This window comes from Lactuca serriola, chromosome 7, assembly GCF_051521515.1.
Source record: "Lactuca serriola cultivar US96UC23 chromosome 7, Lser_US96UC23_V15, whole genome shotgun sequence".
NCBI lineage: Eukaryota > Viridiplantae > Streptophyta > Magnoliopsida > Asterales > Asteraceae > Lactuca > Lactuca serriola.
In genome coordinates, this window is record NC_136414.1 from 93,258,405 (window position 1) to 93,279,983 (window position 21,579).

Here is a 21,579-nt window from a genome sequence, read left to right on the forward strand (position 1 = left end):
ATATTATTGCAGTTTTTTTTTGAAAAAAAATGTAGCTTTCTTTAAAAAACTTGCAATTTTATTTTGAAAAAATTACAGTTTTTTATTTTAAAATGCAATTTTAAAAAAAAAAAAATACAATTTTTTTTTTCAAAATTGCAGTTTTAAAAAAAAGTTTTTTTTTCCAAAAAATAAAGTTTTTTATAAAAAATTAAAAAATCTGCACTTTTTAAAAAAAATCGTAAAATACTATTTTTAAAAAAAATCTAAAAATTGTGTTTATTATGTAAATTTTTAGACATTTATATTAATATATTTAATGACACAAAAAATTAAACATTAAATGAGATTGGTAAGATGACTATCATGTCCTTAATGAATTAATTTTGATCCAACACTCTAATTTTAGTTCTCGGGAAACTTTGAGTTTTTCAACCGATCTCACCCCTACATATATATATATATATATATATATATATATATATATATATATATATATATATATATATATATATATATATATATTCTAGATGTGTGCCCGCGCAAAGCGGCGATAAATAATTTTTTTCACAAATAGTTAATTATGATAGATAATTATTAGATTTTATTATTAGTTATTATGGAATAAACGATTACTATTTTTAAATAATACATATATATATATATATATATATATATATATATATATATATATATATATTGCATGTTTATACTACTGATGCAAATTAATTAATATTGATGTTTAATTAGTTTAAAAATGTAAATTAATTTATATACTTGAATTTAATATTTTAATATTTTTATTTTGGTTCAAATTTAATTGCTCAATTAGTTTCCTTAATTCAAGTCTTCGATTTTTTGGTAAGTATTAATGAATTTGTTTATGCATAATTGATTTGTGTAAAAAGCTTTTGTAACTTATACCTCTTAAAATTGAAGATATGATTAATATGCTTTATAATATAGTATACGATATATATATATATATATATATATATATATATATATATATATATATATATATATATAGGTTATATTATGGATGACATGTATTGTATGGTCGTAGGAACAATTTAGATCAATTGATGAAAATAATGAATAGCTATGATCATAGGGTTCATACTATTAAAATGAAATAGTATCTACCATATAATTACAGAAATTTTATTAAAAATGCATTTTAGTCAATTAAACTGAATCTATAAAAGGAAAAATCTGAATTTTAAGAGATAATTAATTCTTCCATTTTAAAAAAAAAATCCAATTTTTAAAATTAATTCACTTAATTTTTGATCAGTTTCGATTTATTGTTTAAGAATATGGTTTCATATATATATATATATATATATATATATATATATATATATATATATATATATATATATATATATATATATATATATGGTTAGGTTCTATTATGGATGACATGTATTGTATGGTCGTAGGAACAATTTTAGATCAATTGATGAAAATAATGAATAGCTATGATCATAGGGTTCATATTATTAAAATGGAATAGCATCTACCATATAATTACAGAAATTTTATTAAAAATGCATTTTAGTCAATTAAGCCGAATCTATAAAAGGAAAAATCCGAATTTTAAGAGATAATTAATTCTTCCATTTTAAAAAATCCAAATTTTAAAATTAATTCACTTAATTTTTGATCAGTTTCGATTTATTCTTTAAGAATATGGTTTCATTGATTATATTTTTTTAAGAACTAACATTCTTAAAGAATATTACATCATATATAAGCAAAAATAACAATTTGTATGAAAAAAATTCTATGAGAATGAAATTCTACGAGAATCAACTTTTTATTTTTCTAAGAAAACAATTAGTGGAAGAATTTAATACACAAATTCCGTTCTTGAACTAATAATATATCAAATGATTATATGATAGGAATGTGATTCAATAAAAATATTCTTAAAGAACAAAAACATTCTCAAAGAATAACAACATTATGAAAGAATAACAAATGCAATTTTTAAATAATAACAACATTCTTTTATCCGTAAATGTTCTTATTCTTTAATCCTTCTTGAATCATTCATATCTTGCTCTTAGCTTCTCTTCCCTGTAAAAGCAAAACGGTACAAAAGAACATAAAATTATTACATGAACCTCTAAAACTTTAATAAAAGAATGTGACAATATTGGTATTAAATAAAAAAAAATGGATGTATAAATCTCTTATTATGAAATTTATCTTGTTGAATCTCACTAAAACATGTAATTCATGCCACATATATGATTAATATTAAATGCTTAAAGGAATATGATCTAAGAAGTGTAAATAATATATTAACGATTTGAAAATTTAAATAAAACAATTAATAGTAATGTAATTTGTATGAAACGACAACTAGAGAAAAAAAAAATTAATTCACGAAAGTAATAGAACCTACCTTAATTATATGTTTCTAAATTATATAATTTAATTCAATTTCATGTTGATTGCTTAGATAAGTAAAAGAGAAAATAAACGAACTTACCTTATCTTCTCTAAAAGCAAAAGACACACAACCCTAAAGAACTTGCCTCGAGCAATGTTTTAAAAACCAGTTTTTTAGTTGAACCGGTATGGTGACCGGTTCTCAGTTTAACCGGTTCGACCGTCGGGTGAACCGGTTTCTATATTTTTCATGTTTTTTTTTTCTATTTTTCTACACATACATATATATAGAAATTATGAATTTGATGTTTACAAGTTCAAACATTAAAAATACACGTAAAATAAGTTATAGATGAATCTAAATACATTAAAATAACGCATAATCATAAGTTTTAGTGTTTTACATCAATCCATATACGTTTAAAAGAAAATAAAGTATAATAACGAAATGAAATATAGTTTTTGATGAATACAAACACATCAAATGAATTTATAACATTTACCATATGTTTTTATTTAGAGAAAACTAAATAGATTTGAAAAAAATCACCAAAGTTTATTATGTAAATGGTTCTTTTTCATGTGTTTTTAATCGATTTAACCGGTTCAACCATTTTATTTTGACCGGTTCAACCAGTTTTTTCTAAAAACTGACCGGTTCAATCAAGTTCAAAATCAATGTAAAACCGGTAATAGTTGAACCGCTCCCTCTTCCGGTTTCTGGTCCAACCGGTTCGACCGGCCGGTTCAAACCGTTTTTTTAAAACATTGCTCACCAATGTCTCCTCTATTGGCGACGCATGATGGCCCAGGTAGCCACCTCCCCTCCTAGTGACAACGTATTATTTTAATTCCCTTTCTAGTTAAGTTAATTTGTCTCCACTGCTCTATTGTTGTTAGAGAACTAACCAACCTCATCTTCCTTCCATGAGACAATGTCAACTTATGTGAGACTCACAGTCAATCGGGGGAATAAATTTATCATTTTCTCCTTTTATACGTAGCCTCTAATAAAAAAAATCAAACGATGTCGGTGGCAGTGAGGGTACATAGATAATGCAGGAGGATTGCATAGGTGTGGTGAATGGTTAACATTGCTCGCATAAGGAAGACAGTGGTGATCGGCTATGGTGATTAATATATCATATTTTGATGAAGGGAGGGAAGGTGTGAAGAAACTCTAATTTAAAGAGTGGCCGATAGATGATGATACGTTCATATACTTGATGAATGATTTTGTAGATAGGATTTTATAAAGGAATTAAAAAACTAATTGCTAAAATAATGGGATATTGATTATTAATTTTAGATATTAACAAATATATAGGTGGTATTACTAATTTGTCCTTATTGATTAAATTAATGATTTATTTTTTGCTAAATTCTAACTGGTTCCTACGTCCACACAATAGATGTTCATCCACATATGAACCTCTCTCTCTCTCTCTCTCTCTTTATATATATATATATATATATATATATATATATATATATATATATAGAGAGAGAGAGAGAGAGAGAGGTAAGTTCAATTGAGAAAATAAAAAAGGTTGAGAATGGGGGAATAATTCTTAGCCAATCATTTATTTTTTTCGCAAAAGCCTCCAACGTACCGGCGGAATTGGGAAATGAATACATAAGTGTTTTCCAACAAAACATGTTTCCTTAAACTATACAAGAAACGAGACTTATAGGGACGACAAATGTCGTCTCTATAGGTTATAGAAAGTCGTCTCTATAGGTGGTTGTGACGACAAGTCGTCCTTATAGCCTTTGTCGCTATAGCCCCGTCGCAATAGATAGTTTGGGTCGTGACTATAGATATCGTCGCCATAGATAGACATATCGTTTTTGTTGGTTCGTGGTTGTCATCCCCATTGGTGGACCTATAGAGACGACACGTCACCCCCATAGCTAGACCTATAGAGATGACATGTCGTCCCCATAGCTAGACCTATAGCAACGAAATGTCGTCTCTATAGATATTGTATAGAATTTACATTCCGCTTCTATTTTTTGTTTACTTTTCCAGTTGTCTCAAATACAAAAGCGCAAAAACACTAAATTTAACAACAAAAAACATTAAATCATACAATATCAAAACATTTGAATATCTTATACAATTGTTTACTAAAACATACTACATAATTTGAAATTGTTTAAAAATTTCATATATACAATATCAAGAAAACTGATTGTGTAGCTATGTTTACTTGTTTGCATCACCATCTTCAGATTTGAAAACATACAACTGGGAGAAGCTCGTGACTTGGAGAAACTTTTGCAAGTAAGATAAAACCAAGATGGTTTGAAACGCCTACTCACATGTGAATCCCCACAAAAAATAAATTGACCTTGCTGTCCACAACTATTTTATCTGTTAATCTTCCTGTGCTAAAATTGAATATCTGAAACAATAATTATATAAAAAAAAATGAGACTTTAAAATGTACAATATAAAACAAAATTTGACAAAAAAAAAAGAATTGATGATGAGACAACTTTTATTTGTGTGATTTTTAGAATGTATAACATTAATTGTATATAGTAATGTTGTTTTAAACAACCAACTATCTGAAGTGTCTACTTTAGTCCCTCACTTAGGCTTTCAGTTTATTTGTGTGATTTTTTTAATAGAAATATTAATAACAGAGAAAAAATAAAATTAGAAAATCCACATCAGCAAGTGAAGTTTTTTGTTACTATTTTTGGATTATCTGTTTCCGCTTCTATTTTCATAAAGGAAATGAACATGTGCTACTTTTTGCATTTTGCAGTTTCTGCATCTAATGTAACACCAATTGCTTTCCCATCTTGAAACTCTAACTGTTTTTTTGAAAGCAATTGAATCTGTCAATGGAATTGGAATATGAGAAAGGGTATTTTGGTCTTTTTGTAAAAAAAATGAAGAATGGGATGGAATGAAATTGAATTCCCTTCACTCATGAAACATGGGATTTGAAGAAATCTAACAAAACTAAATTCCATCCTTGGAATGGAATGGAATCCGAAATTCCAATTCTATGGATTACCTTGCATTTTGGTTTGTTGAGCGTGTACATGCCACCATAGACTGCACTCAAACGAGTAAATGCCTGAAAATATTTATCAGAGAGGGTAGATATATAAAGAACCTCCTGCAAACCTAGCTAATGACTCTGCATATAGCTATTCAGGAAATATAAAATACTACCACACAATGAGAAAAAATAACATCACTGCCCTTTCAGAATATCCGAATAGATGGATAACCTTGAATGTAGTTCCTGAAAACCAAATAGACCAATCAATATGATATATCTTTAAAGCATTATATTCATCAAAATTAGGGCTTAAGGTTCTTACCTTCTACACAGGTCAACTTCTTCAGTGCAGTGAACCCTCCCCATAATGATACGACCATCTATTTCTGGATCATGTTTGGGAACACAAAGGTGAGTCAAGTAATAACCATTTTGTGAATATCAAGTAAAAATGGAAATCACTTGGTTCCAGGACTACTTAGGTGGCTAGGTGGTTGCAACTTCATTCGATTCTCCAGCCTGGTAAAAAAATTGCGATAAGCCACATAACCTTTGCCATTGCATCTCCAATCCTACACACACCACAAATGTGCAATTCAAAAGCATAATAAACAAGTATGCATACAAGAATTGCACAAAAACCAAGTACACACACAATAATCGCATAAAAGGAAGCCGATAGTCAGAATTATAGGTTTTATAAGATTACCGAGTTGTACATACAACAGATTGACATGATTGCAGCTAACTTTGTTTACATCACAGAGTTATCGAGATTCGTAAAAACAAAGATGAGGTTCAACAATAATATAACTTACCTTGATTTTTGGTATGGTGTAAGATAAGCTTCTTAAATAAGCTATTTGAACATACAATAACCTTGCTGCAGCCAAAGAAACCGTACAGAGTAAAATTACAAAAAAAGTCTTTATCGAATTTGAGTTTGTCTTCGTCATCATCTCTAACTTATATCCCAATTCTAGTTTCAAATACATAATTGCTAACATATACCTCAATTATAGGTTGATAGTCAAAATTACTAACCTGGTAGCCGGTGTAGGGCTTGTATTCAATAGTACTCGTAACTGGATGTGAAAAGGAAGCTGATAGTCAGAATCGACGGCGTTGAAACTAATCGACATTGTTGGGCCTAATGGTGGTGTTAGACAACTAGCATTAGAATCCATGGAGAGAGGAAGAAGATGCACAGGGAGTGGGAGGTGAGGAAGTCACCAGAGGAGAAGATAATGGTCAAAATTAGGGAAGGGAGAATCTCCGATCGAGAGTGAGAGAGAGAGAGAGATAGAGACTAATGATTGAGTGTACATGAACGAAACAAAGGAGGTTGTTCTCCTAATTTAAGTCGTAGAAAGATATGGGGATGAAAAGTCATCTATAGCCTTCCCCAAAATACGTCTGTTTCAGTTTCCTTCCCGCTATAACATGGTGAGACCGTTGTAGCCGCAAAAGTTAAAAAAAATTTGTCAACTATGTGGAGACGACATGTCATCCCTATAGAGTATCTATAGAGACGACATGTGTCGTCCCTGTAGACCTCGTCTCTATGGATGCTTATTGTTGTAGTGTATGTTAATCATTACCTTAATATATATACAAAAACATAGTTTTTTTTTTAACTTTTATGGAGCTATTTGTATCGAAAAATGATTTTAAATACACCAAAATCTTGTTGAGCCAATTAACAAGTCTCTACCTCTGAGGCGTTCCACCAGGGTTAGGAATGCACCTGAGCATTATTATGATTTCCATATTACTGCGAAAGGTGAGACACTTATCAGTGATGAGACATTGGTAAGTCCGGATGAACCTAACAGTTACGCAGAAGCCATGGTAGGCCCCGAGTCTACCAAATGGAAAGAGGCAATGGACAGCGAGATACAGTCCATGTATGACAATCAAGTTTGGAACTTGGTTGACAATGTACCAGGTCGTAAGACAGTTGGGTGCAAGTGGATCTTTAAGAAGAAGATCGACATGGATGGTAATGTACACACATATAAGGCGTGACTGGTTGCAAAGGGCTTTTCTCAAACCCCGGGAGTTGATTATGATGAGACCTTTTCACCAGTTGCAAAGATTAACTCCATTAGGGTTCGGTTAGCCATCGTTGCATTTCATGATTATGAAATATGGAAAATAGATGTCAAAACCGCCTTCCTTAATGGAATTTTGGCTAAGGATGTTTACATGAATCAGCCAGAGGGTTTTGTCAATACATAATACCCTAATAGAGTGTGTAAGCTCGAGAAATCCATTTATGGATTGAAACAGGCACCTCAGAGAAGGAATCTCTGCTTTGATGAGAAAGTCAAAGAACTTGGCTTTTCAAGGTGTGAAGATAAATCTTGTGTATATGTCAAAGTTAGTGGGAGTATAGTTAGCATTTTAGTACTATATGTGGATGACATACTACTCATAGGAAGTGGGATCCCAACCTTACATGAAGTGAAGTCCTGGCTTGGGAAGTGTTTCTCTATGAAAGACCTAGGAGAAGCTGCCTATATTCTGGGGATAATGATTCTGAGAAATCGGAGTAAAAGACTAATTGGAATTGGTCAGAGTACTTACTTGGAGAAGGTGCTGAAGAAGTTCAGCATGCAGGACTCCAAGAAAGGAGAGTTACCCATCCAGAGTAACGCCAAACTGAATAAAACTTAGAGCCCGAGTACTGAGGCCGAGATAGTAGAAATGAGTCGAGTACCTTATGCTTCTATAGTAGGTTCGATCACGTATGTTATGACCTGCACTCGACCTGGTGTAGCCTTTTCTTTGAGCATTGTTAGCAGATATCAGGGGAACCCTGGCAAGGCACGCTGGACTGCAGTAAAGAATATCCTCAAGTACCTGCAGAGGACTAAGGACTGGGTCCTTACCCTTGGTGGGTGTGATGACTTGAGAGTTGAAGGGTATAGTGATGCTAGCTTTCAGACTGATATGGATAATTTTCGCTCTCATTCAGGCTGGGTCTTTACCATAAACGGAGGAGCAATTACTTGGAAGAGTTCCAAGCAAGAGACAGTGGCAGATTCTACTTGTGAATTAGAGTATATAGCAGCAAGCGAGGCAGCAAAGGAGGCGATATGGCTGAAGAACTTCATTGGAGACCTTGGAGTTGTACCAGCTATTAAAGAGCCAATGGAAATTTTCTGTGATAGTGAAAGTGCTGTTGCCTTAGCCAAGGAACCAAGGGATCATGGGAGATCCAGACACATCGACAGAAAATACCATTTCATTAGACATCGGATCGAAGAAGGACACCTCGTGGCAAAGAGGGTATCATCGGATGAGAACCCAGCAGATCCCCTCACGAAGGGACTGATTTGGGTTAAGCATCTCCAGCATGCTCGTAGCATAGGGCTGAAGGATGATATTAGTTTTAGTAGTTAGATAAAGTGTGTTTATTTATGAGTAAAGTGTTGTTATCTCTTGTTAATCATTTACTATATTTTTTTTTGCATGTTTTAACTTCCAGAATAATTATGTTTGGTATATCATATTATTCGAATCTCGACAGTCGGTCATGTGTTGGAAGTAAGTATGAATCAAGACTGACATGAGATGGTTGTAGAGGTCTAAGTTGTTGGACATGGCTACAACACTCATGAGTGATCACAAGTTCTGAGCATTGGACTCAACCCACGCTCACTTGTATCACTTCATGGAATTTATCTCGAGTGATCGTGAGATGGTAATATCATATAAGTCTTCAAACCTAGAGATATGACTTGTTTCCTATGAGTTGGTTATGCATTGATCGTACAAAACCGCATTGGTAACTCGATGTTATAAAACGTACTTTTGTGTGTGATTCAACAAGTAGTAGAACAAGCATATGAGTCGGTGTTTATCTGTTCCTTCTTGGATTAGAAGCGATATCTGGGCCCCTCGATGATTTTGTTTTGACTTAAGTACCGGGCATGGTCAGAATGAAATTGATGTGTTCAATTTAGTTCTATGTCAAACAAATCGGAAATCGGGAAACAAACAGCTGGACAATAAGTAAGACATTGTTCCATGTATTTGTCCGACTGATATCTAGAACAGAGGATTATATGATGACTTATCTTAAATGGCACATCATCATCTTATCAGTTCCGAGAGACCTTGAAAAAGCTACGATTGCTAATCGGTTCCTAAAGTCATACTTGCAGTTATACTTATTAGACTTATCCAAGTGGGAGACTGTTAGATAAGGTGTCTAAGTCCATAACTATTTTTGGTATGTACTTGACCCGACCCGACATGGTCCATTTGGGTTGCATGGCATCATGCATTTGGATGGACTAAATGAGAGAAATAACACTTGTGGTTTACTAATATATTATAAGTTCTATTATATTAATAGTATTATTTAATTAGTATTTATCAAGAATTAATTTGGAATTAATTAAGTGATCAAAACATGACTAATTAAATATACAGGTTGATTATGTAAATCATCCGTAACTTGTATAGTGGACTAAAAGGCTCCATGGATTATCAAGTTGGGTTAAAACCATAGGATGCTCCATGGGAGTTACAAACCCATGGGTCATGGAAATTAAGAGTCATGTCACATTAGGGTTTACATGGTGTAACCCTAGATGTAACACACTATATATGCAACATGTTACTCACCAAAATCGGACACACTAAGAACAAGAGAGGGCAAGCTAATTTTACAAGTGTTAGACATTCTCTCCAAGTTATTCCAAAGCATTTGGTGTTGTGTGAAGCATTTGAGGCATCACACTTGGGGTGCTAGGCTCTCAAGGTTTTCAAGGAATCAAATCAACTACAAGTTATGTAATTCTAGCCATCTTTTAGATTAAAAGTTCCCCATGTATGCTAGATAGGATTATGAACCTTGGAAATCAAATGTTGCATGTATTTTAGACAAACATAGATCCAAGGTTTTCGAGGGTTGCATGTACACTTAGGGGTGTTAGAATGCTCAAAACCCATCAGTGGTGTAAGAGCCTAGGCTTGTTTGTTAATACTTGATGCAAAATAGTGAAAAAATCGAATTTTGAGCTGTCTGCACAGGGGACTCGACGAGTCCATGGGGAGGACTCGACGAGTCCAAGTGAAAATGCAACCAACTCGGCAAGTCAGTTCGTGCACTCGACGAGTTGGTTAGGCAGAGTGCAGAATTTTGATTTTTGCTGCTGGAAATGGACTAGAAACATTACCCTAAACTGTTTTGGTGTTGTAAAACTTGTTTTAGATGGTGTAATTGTTGTTCTAATCCATTTACATTGGCTAATATCAATTTTTCATGATTATATGTGTTCATATGTTCTTGAAACTTTGATATGGATATTCATGTTCTTATGAGTTTTTTGATAGATCATAAGAATTACTTGTTTAAATGTTTAATTCATGATCTTTATGTGTTTTAATGGAGTCCATAACTTGTCCTCAAGTTATGAATAACCAAAAGTGTCTTTGTGTTAAAAACCATTAAAAGAACACATAAGTTATAAAATGAAGAGTCTTCATTTTAATAACTCATAAGTTATGAATGTGAAAGGTTTTGTAAAGTTACAAAACTTTCCTTCAAGTTTTGGAACATGTAAAGTCCCTTAATAAACTTTAGCTCCAACCCCTAGATTTTTAAAAGTTAAAAATCAACCCTTATACTTTATAATATTATAAGTTGATAATATATATATATATATATATATATATATATATATATATATATATACATATATATATATATATATGTATAAGAGCAAGTCGTCTTACCATTAGTAGACCTCATTCACGAAGCCGGTCTATAAGGAGGGTATAAGGTTGCTGCCTATAAAATGGCAGCTTAATGGGTGTCCCCTCTTACCCACCGCTTCCTTGATCGGTGGAGAGTCGTTAGCCGAACGAGTAGGACAAAGACTTATAAATTCTCATTAAAAGTATGATGAATATTATAAAGTAACTAAATGTTTTATTAAATTCCCAATATTAGTTACTTTAGAAAAAATGTGAATAAGGTGCTAATCCATGAAATTACACTTTACACTTTGATTAAGTCGTTAGTGGAGCGTGTGTGGTTAACCGGCACACTAACCTAGACTTAACAAGGTAGGTAAAGGGTGACTTAAGGTTTATCATAGTATCGGTGGAGCGCGTTTGGTTAACTGACACATCGATTGAGTGATAAACTTTAAGGGTACCAAGTGATTTGCATGGTTACTTCACACCTGGTTTTGTGATCCTCAGTATCCTAGTCACAAAACTTGGAGGGCACACTCGAGATTTAAACATGCCTTTGAAAAGTTCATTGAATCTCAAAAGAATCTATGAATTTCTAAGAAACAATTAAAACCTAATATTTATATTTCGGTTTTGGTGGAAATTGGTGAATCGTCATTCACCTACCTTTCAAATATGTTATAACTTAGATTACAACATACCTCTTCTAAGTTATGATATATTGTAATTGGATCCTAGCCTTAATATTACATTTGGGTGTTTTGTTAAGGAAAATCATTATATCTAAACTAAACTTGTTATCTTCTTTTTAGATGTCTTCCAACAACACTGCTTCTGGCTCAAACCCTACTGGCTCCTTTTCCCTCATGAACTTATGTGGGAGGGTCATCTTCTATGGTTCCAACTTTATGGATTGGATCTGGAACATCAGGATGGTGAGTCGTTACGAGGACAAGGAATATTTCATCAACAAGGAGCTAAAGGAGATCAATGAGTCCACTGCTACTCCCCAGGAGCTCGCTGACTTTCGGACTCATGAAAGAGATGCCACCAAAGTGGCATGCATCATGATGGCCACCATGAAAGCTAAACTCCAAAAGTCCTATGAGGACTACTACCCTTTTGAGATGCACCAAGATATGATGGAAATATACCATCAGAGTGCTCATCAAGAGCGGTATGAAATAATCTCCTCCATCATAACAACCAGGATGAAGGATAGAGATTCCGTCACGAGCCACATGCAGAAAATGCAAAGGTATGTAGATTGTTTGCTGAAGCTTAATGTGAACTTCCTTGAGGAGCTTGCAATAGATATCATTTTGCACTCCTTACCCTCGTGTTATGATCAATTCCGCATGACATACCACATGAATAAGGAAGAAGTCACACTCAGAAAACTTCAAGGACTCCTAAAGACCACAGAAATAGGTCTTAAAGGTAAGTCAGTTGTTAACACTCCTACTCCCACTCCAAACTCCGCCCCTGTCTTGGCAATCGAGAAAGGTAGAGGGAAGAAGAGGAAGAGCTCTTCGAAGGGTACTAAGGCTAAGACCCTTGATGGATCTTCTTCAAGTGGAACCAAGAAAGGTTTCGTCACTCCTTCTTCTGACCCAAAAGAGGTTGAATGCTTCTATTTCCATGAAAAGTCGCACTGGAAGCGAAACTGCCCAAAGTACCAGCAAGATGTGAAGGATGGGAAAGTTAAACCCAACCATGCATGTATTTACACTATTCTATCTAATAACTCACCCTATTCTAACTCTTGGGTCCTTAATACCGGTTGTGTTATTCATATCTGTTTTGATTTGTAGGGACTAAGAAGAAGAGAGAATGTGGAGCATGGAAAAATAAACTTGATCATGGGGAATAGGAAAGCTTCACCTGTCACCAATATTGGAGTTTATTCTTTGTTGCTAAGTAGTTGGTTTACTTTAGATTTGAATAAATGTTGTTATTTGCCAGAAATGGAAAGAAATATTATTTCCTTTCATGCTTTGTACAAACAAGGGTTTACCTTTTCGTTTGATAATGAAATTGGTGGAATAAATGCTTTCTTTAATAATGTTATTTATTTTAAAGCATTACCTTGTGACGGTGTGTATGAATCTATATCTGTTGTAGATAATCAAGGAAATAATGTGCTGTGTATTGATTCTTCGAGTAATAATAACTTGGATAAAGCATCATTATGGCATTGTCGTCTTGGACATGTGAGCAAGAAACGCATAGGCCAACTCCAAACGGATGGAGTCTTGGAGTCAGTTGACTAAAAGTCAGATGATAGTTGTGAATCATGCTTACTTGGAAAAATGACCAAGTCACCATTCACTGGTTCTTGTGCTAGGGGTGAAGGTTTGTTGGATCTAGTGCACACGAATGTGTGTGGACCCTTCAAATCTGCCACAAGGGATGCTAATCGATATTATTTGACTTTTACTGATGATTATAGTAGATATGGATATGTCTTTTTAACCAAGCATAAGTCAGAGACTTTTGAAAGGTTTAAAGAGTTTAAACAGGAAGTCGAGAATCAATTGGGCAGGAACATTAAGATGCTTCGATCCAATCATGGTGGTGAGTATCTTAGTACAGAGTTCCTCGACTATCTTAAGGAATGTGGGATTATCTCACAATTGACACCTCCCAGGACACCACAAATTAATGGTGTATCTGAGAGGCACAATCGAACCTTGTTGGATATGGTGCGTTCCATGATGAGTCGAGCTTCGCTACCAATCTCATTTTGGGGGTATGCCTTAGAGATTTCCGCCCATATCCTTATTCTGGTCCCTACAAAAAAAAGTTGCCAAAACTCCTCATGAGATGTGGACTGGTAAAGTTCCCAAACTAGACCACATCAAGATTTGGGGTTGCGAGTCTTTCGTGAGACGCGAGACTCATGATAAGCTCGAACCTCGAAGTGAGTGGTGTATTTTCATCGGCTACCCATAGAAATCCTTTAGTTACCTCTTCTACAGACCTAGTGACAATGTGGTCTTTGTAGCAAGGAGGGGTGTCTTGAGAGAGAGAGAGAGAGTCCATAAGCCAAGGAAACAGTGGGATGCAAATTAACCTTGAAGAAATTCAAGAGTCAAGTGGTGAAAGAACTTCAAACCCTAGCACTCAACCTAAGGAGGAAAATCCTGTTGAGCTAATTAACAAGTCTGTACCTCTGAGGCGTTCCACAAGGGTTAGGAATGCACCTGAGCATTATTATGGTTTCCATATTACTGCGAAAGGTGAGACACTTATCAGTGATGAGACCTTGGTAAGTCTGGATGAACCTAACAGTTACGCTGAAGCCATGGCAGGCCCCGAGTCTACCAAATGGAAAGAGGCAATGGACAGCGATATACAGTCTATGTATGAAAATCAAGTTTGGAACTTGCTTGACAATGTACCAGGTCGTAAGACAGTTGGGTGCAAGTGGATCTTCAAGAAGAAGACCGACATTGATGGTAATGTACACACATATAAGTCGTGACTGGTTGCAAAGGGCTTTTCTCAAACCCCGGGAGTTGATTATGATGTGACCTTTTCACCAGTTGCAAAGATTAAGTCCATTAGGGTTCGGTTAGCCATCTTTGCATTTCATGATTATGAAATATGGAAAATGGATGTCAAAACCGCCTTCCTTAATGGAAGTTTGGCTGAGGATGTTTACATGAGTCAGCCAGAGGGTTTTGTCAGTATAGAATACCCTAATAGAGTGTGTAAGCTCGAGAAATCCATTTATGGATTGAAACAGGCACCTCGGAGACGGAATATATACTTTCATGAGAAAGTCAAAGAATTTGGCTTTTCAAGGAGTGAAGATGAATCTTGTGTCTATGTCAAAGCTAGTGGGAGTATAGTTAGCTTTTTGGTACTATATGTGGATGACATACTACTCATAGGAAATGGCATCCCAACCTTACAGGAAGTGAAGTCCTGGCTTGGGAAGTGTTTCTCTATGAAAGACCTAGGAGAAGCTGTCTATATTCTGGGGATAAGGATTCTGAGAGATCGGAGTAAAAGGCTAATTGGAATTAGTCAGAGTACTTACTTGGAGAAGGTGATGAAGAGGTTCAGCATGCAGGACTCCAAGAAAGGAAAGTTACCCATCCAGAGTAACGCCAAACTAATTAAAACTCAGAGCCCAAGTACTGAGGTCGAGATAGCAGAAATGAGTCGGGTACCTTATGCTTCTACAGTAGGTTCGATCATGTATGCTATGACCTGCACTCGAATTGATGTAGCCTTTTCTTTGTGCATGGTTAGCAGATATCAGGGGAACCCTGGCAAGGCACACTAGACTGTGGTAAAGAATATCCTCAAGTACCTATGGAGGACTAAGGACTGGGTCCTTACCCTCGGTGGGTGTGATGAGTTGAAAGTTGAAGGGTATAATGATGCTATCTTTCAGACTGATATGGATAATTTCTACTCTCATTCAGGTTGGGTCTTTACCTTAAACGGAGGAGCAATTACTTGGAAGACTTCCAGGCAAGAGACAATGGTTGATTCAACTTGCGAATCAGAGTATATAGCAGCAAGCGAGGCAGCAAAGGAGGCGATATGGCTGAAGAACTTCATTGGAGACCTTGGAGTTGTACTAGCTATAAAGGAGCCATTGGAAATTTTTTGTGATAGTGAAAGTGCAGTTGCCTTAGCCAAGGAACCAAGGGATCACGGGTGATCCAGACACATCGACAGAAAATACCATTTCATCAGACATCGAATAGAAGAAGGACTCCTCGTGGCAAAGAGGGTATCATCGGATGAGAACCCAGCAGATCCCCTCACGAAGGGACTAACTCAGGTTAAGCATCTCTAGCATGCACGAAGCATAGGGCTGAAGGATGATATTAGTTTTAGTAGTTAGATAATTTTGAAATTTGTAAAGTGTAATTGACATTTGATGATGAATAAAAGTTGTGTTTATTTATGAGTAAAGTGTTGTTATCTCTTGTCAATCGTTTACTATATTATTTTTTTTGCAAGTTTTGACTTCCAGAATAATTACGTTTGGTATATCATATTATTCGAATCTCCACAGTCGGTCATATGTTGGAAGTAAGTATGAATCAACACTGTCATGAAATGGTTGTAGAGGTCTAAGTTGTTGGACATGGCTACAACACTCATGAGTGCTCATAAGTTCTGAGCATTGGACTCAACCCACGCTCACTGGTATCACTTCATGGAATTTATCTCGAGTGATCGTGAGATGGTAATATCATATAAGTCCTCAAACATAGAGATATGACTTGTTTCCTATGAGTTGGTTATTCATTGATCGTACGAAACCGCATTGGTAACTCGATGTTATAAAACGTACTTTTGTGTGTGATTCAACAAGTAGTAGAACAAGCATATGAGTTGAAGTTTATATGTTCCTTCTTGGATTAGAAGCGATATTTGGGCCCCTCGATGATTTTGTTTTGACCTAATTATCGGGCCCGGTCAGAATCAAATTGATGTGTTCAATTTAGTTCTATGTCAAACAAATCGGAAATCGGGAAACAAACAGTTGGACAATAAGTAAGACATTGTTCCATGTATTTGTCTTGCTGAAATCTAGAACATAGGATTATATGACGACTAATCTTGAATGGCACATTGTCATCTTCTCAGTTTCGAGAGAGCTTGAAAGAGCTACGATTGTTGATCGGTTCCTGAAGTCATACTTGCAGTTATACTTATTAGACGTATCCAAGTGGGAGACTGTTGGATAAGGTGTCTAAGTCCATAACTATTTCTGGTATGTACTTGACCCGACCCTGCATGGTCCATTTGGGTTGCATGGCATCATGTGTTTGGATAGACTAAATGAGAGAAATAACACTTGTGGTTTATTAATATATTATAAGTTCTAATATATTAATAGTATTATTTAATTAGTATTGACCAAGAATTAATTTGGAATTAATTAAGTGATCAAAATATGACTAATTAAATATATGGGTTGATTATGTAAATCATTCGTAACTTGTATAGTGGACTAAAATGCTCCATGGATTATCAAGTTGGGTTAAACCCATAGGATGCTCCATGGATGCTCCGTGGGAGTTACAAACCCATGGGTCATGAAAATTAAGAGTCATGTCACATTAAGGTTTACATGGTGTAACCCTAGATGTGACACACTATATAAGCAACATGTAACTCACCAAAATCGGACACACTAAGAACAAGAGAGGGCAAGCCGGTTTTACAAGTGTTAGACATTCTCTCAAAGTTATTCCAAAGCATTTGGTGTTGTGTGAAGCATTTGAGGCATCACACTTGGGGTGCTAGGCTCACAAGGTTTTCAAGGAATCAAATCAACTATAAGGTATGTAATTCTAGCCATCTTTAAGATTAAAAGTTCCCCATGTATGCTAGATAGGATTATGAACCATGGAAATCAAATTTTGCATGTATTTTAGACAAACATAGATCCAAGGTTTTTTAGGATTGCATGTACACTTAGGGGTGTTAGAATGCAAAAAACCCATCAACGACCACCAACAACATTATATGTGATAAACTCATATAATGGCATAAGTCATCTGTGATTATTTAATCACATAAATCACACGTGATTAGATACATATATTACATGTGATTATATATATTTAATCACATGTGATTTATGCGCACACAAGTTTTGTTTTCGTGTTCTCTATTTAATAGTTTTTCCTTGTCTACATTAATCATATGTGATTAAATATAAACAATCATATATGATTAAATCCATGAAAAAACTATTGAATAGAAAACAAAAAAACAAATATTGTCAATATAAATCATGTTATTAGATTACATCATATATAATCACACACATATATATATATATATATATATATATATATATATATATATATATATATATATATATATATATATATATATATATATATATATATATATATATGAAAACAACTGCTGAATAAAAAATGCAAAAGAAAATCTTTTCCACATACATCATATGTGATTACATTGATATAATGATATATGATTAAATACATGAGACCAAATAATGAATCAAAAATGTGAAAATCAATATTGTTCACATAAATCATATGTGATTAAACTGTACCATCACATGTTATTATATTTGTCTAATAACATATGATTTACGTGGATAAGATTTCATTTTGTTATTCTCGTGTATCTAATCACATGTGATTCTATATATCTAATTAGATATGATTTATTTAGACAAAAACGAGTCTCGTCTATATAAATCATATGTGGCTAGATACATATAATCAAATGTGATTGTATACATGAGAACAACTACTGAATTAAGAACATGAAAACAGATGTTTTCCACATAAATAATATGTGATTAGATACATATAATCACATGTGATTAAATACACAATATCACCCATTGAATCGAAAAGGTAAAATTGAATATCGTCCAAATAAATCATATGTGATTAAATTCATATAATAACATGTGATTATATGCATTACTCACATATGATTTATGTGGACAGGTTTCATTTTTGAATTCTCGGCTCAATAGTTGTTATTGTATTTAATCACATGTGATTATACCTATAAAATCATATATGATTTATATGGACAATATTTATTTTACGTCTTTGATTTAGTATTATCATGTATTTAATCGCATGTGGTTATATGTATATAACTACATATGATTTATGTACGCAAGATTTGTTTGTGTGTTCTTGATTCAAAAGCTGTTCTTTGACCACATAAAATCATATGTTATTAAATACATATAATCACTTATGATTTGTTAAATTATATGTTTTTAAATACACAAGAACAACTACTAAATCACATTTGATTTATGTTAACAAGATTCATTATCGCATTCTCAATTTAATAATTTTTCTTTGTCAACTTTAATAATATGTGATTAAATATATCTAATCACATGTGATTATATGTAGCTAATCACATATGATTTATATGAAAAAAATATTGTCTGCATAAATTATATGTGATTAGATACATATAATCATATACGATTATATATAAGAGAACAACCATTACCTCAAAATTGCGAAAACAAATCTTTGTTCACATTAATCATATGTTATTAAATACATATAATCGGATATGATTAAATACATTAGAAAACTATTGAATGGAAGACATGAAACTAATCTTGCTTATATAAATCAAATATGATTAGATAAATATAATCACATGTAGTTATACGTATTTAATCATGTGTGATTTATGTAATTAAATACATATAATCATACATGATTTATGCCATTATATGCATTTAATCATATCTAATGTTGGTGGTTGTAGGTAGTTGGTGGTGGTCATGCGATGGACATGCATGGTGGTGGGTGGTGGTACTAGTGGAGTGAGGGCAGGGCGATTGGTGGTGGAGACTAACGGTCGTGGGTGATGGGGATCGTGGGTGATAGTTTGTTTGTGGTGGTAATGAGTGGTGGTTGTAGGTAGTTATAGGTGGTGGTGAAGGGTGGTAGGGCTAATTATGGTGATGGTTATGGTGAGTGGTGGGTGGTTGTGTTGTTGATGGGTAGGAGATCGAAGGTGGTGGTTGGTGGTTTTAGTGGTGATGGTGGTAGGTGGTGATTTTAGTAGTGATGGTAGTAGGTGGTGATGATGTTCGTGGGTGATGGTTTGTGGTAGGGATGGTGGTGGACGGTGGGTGGTGGTGGTGGTAGTTTTGGTGGTTGATAGGTGCGGTGGTGGTGGTGGTTTTATAATTTAATCACATAAACTTTTGTATCATGTTATATATTCAGTTGAAAACCCTATAATCTTCTGGATCAGTGCATCCGACTTTCAAATCTTTTGTACGAACCATTGTTAAAAACACACCTTGACCATGCATTGCAAGAACTTCATATCGGCTATCAAGTACTTCTCCAAAACATTATCATGCATGTGTGAAAAGGGTAAATCAGAAAACTTATAATAATGGGTAAAACTTAAAAGAGTCAGATTTTAATATACTTAATATAGTAATCTTCTGCATCATCCTAGATTCCCAATTATCCTGAAGACCTCTTCTTTGAATGGCTAAACCATCTCGTTTTCCGTGATGATATAACAAAACAATATAAGCACACACAACACAACAATTTGTTATGAAATTTTGGAAGAATTCATTGCAACAATTTAATGTCAAAGCTTTCAATAAATAAAGAAACGACCAATTTAACCTTGTAATTTTATACCATACCTCAAGTAAAGGGCGTAGCCACTCTTTGCATTTATTTGTGCTATGTAAAAAAAGCCAACAGTTGGCCTTTTTGAATGTGTGTTTTCTTTCATGCTCAAAATGAGCACAGGCAGTCGCCCTTGATCTTCTTCCCAATTAAAATAAAATAACAAATGTCATCATATTAAAATCAGGAATAAAATGATCCCATGTTAATTTCTTCATAAAGAGAATTCCAAATGAGAAAAAAGAAACATGTTTCAGTTATCTTAGGGATTAGGTACAAGTTTTCTTCATTAAGCAGTTCCTTGAAGTTGGGAATGTAAGATTTTGGGCATGATTCCATTGCCTAATAGTAGTTTTCAAATGAGATAACTTCCAGAAAAGATTAACATAAAGTTAAAGCCTATGACTATGTCAGGTAATGTTCACCTCACTAGGTTGTGTTCACTGATATAAGGGTTCCATCACTAGCTTTGCAGGTAGTGTCTGATGTGGAATCGGAGAAAAAAATGTAGCACAAACTCATTGTAAACTCATAATTTGAAATAGAGATATGAAATCAATGATCAACTTATATGTGCATGTGTGTGTGAAAAGTTTGTTTTGTATAACCTTGTCTCGTTTCTTGCTTTTCTTCTTCCTAATCTAACAATCAAAACTGAATAAAGTATCTTGTAGTTGGATAGGAAAGATAACATTAGAAGATATTCCTCTCCGGTCTCCATAAAGAAATATTGTATTCACTTTCAGGCAAAAAAAGTCATAGAGATTGAACATGAATTCCTTTTTGTTTCTGACTACAATGTACTTCATGTACAATGCAATTCAATGTCTGTAACAAAAATCATATGAGACTAAGGGTTTAAAACTAGTATCTTTGGCTTTCAAAACTCTACTTTCCTATCTATTGGCGATAAATTAACCACATTTGAGTTCTGTTTGTTGAACAAATGGGACTTTTATGTATAAAAATGGAACGAAATTGATTTTGTTGTAGAAAGGATTGCATTGAATAGTAGTAATTTTGGGGAAAAATGGCTAAACATGTCAACCAAAGATCTATAATATCTTCATCAATCATACACGAGTTATTTTATTTCCATCTAATTTAGTTAAATTAACCTAACATAAAGGCAACGTAGAACATACATCTAATTAACTTAAAGATGGTTTTCTAATTTGTCTAACTTTTTAGGTGAAGAACTCTGCAGGGTTTTATGAGAGTAGACAAGTATAATATGAACCTAAATATTCATCCCCAATAAAATCGATATCAAACTTGACCAAATTTATGAAAATAAC

The 21,579-nt window shown here is 33.9% G+C and overlaps 1 long non-coding RNA gene across 2 annotated transcripts; it reads right to left on the reverse strand.

Annotated features, from left to right (window-relative positions):
* Nucleotides 1-4,513: 4,513 nt before the first annotated feature.
* Nucleotides 4,514-6,730, reverse strand: LOC145062426 (uncharacterized). Of its 2 annotated transcripts, XR_013687554.1 has the most exons (5): nucleotides 6,450-6,730; nucleotides 6,224-6,288; nucleotides 5,728-5,977; nucleotides 5,415-5,648; nucleotides 4,514-4,790 (listed from the first exon to the last, which is right to left on the reverse strand). It is a non-coding gene; the product is annotated as an uncharacterized LOC145062426 (long non-coding RNA). The 2 variants fall into 2 exon arrangements; XR_013687555.1 differs by lacking the exon at nucleotides 6,224-6,288.
* Nucleotides 6,731-21,579: the final 14,849 nt, after the last annotated feature.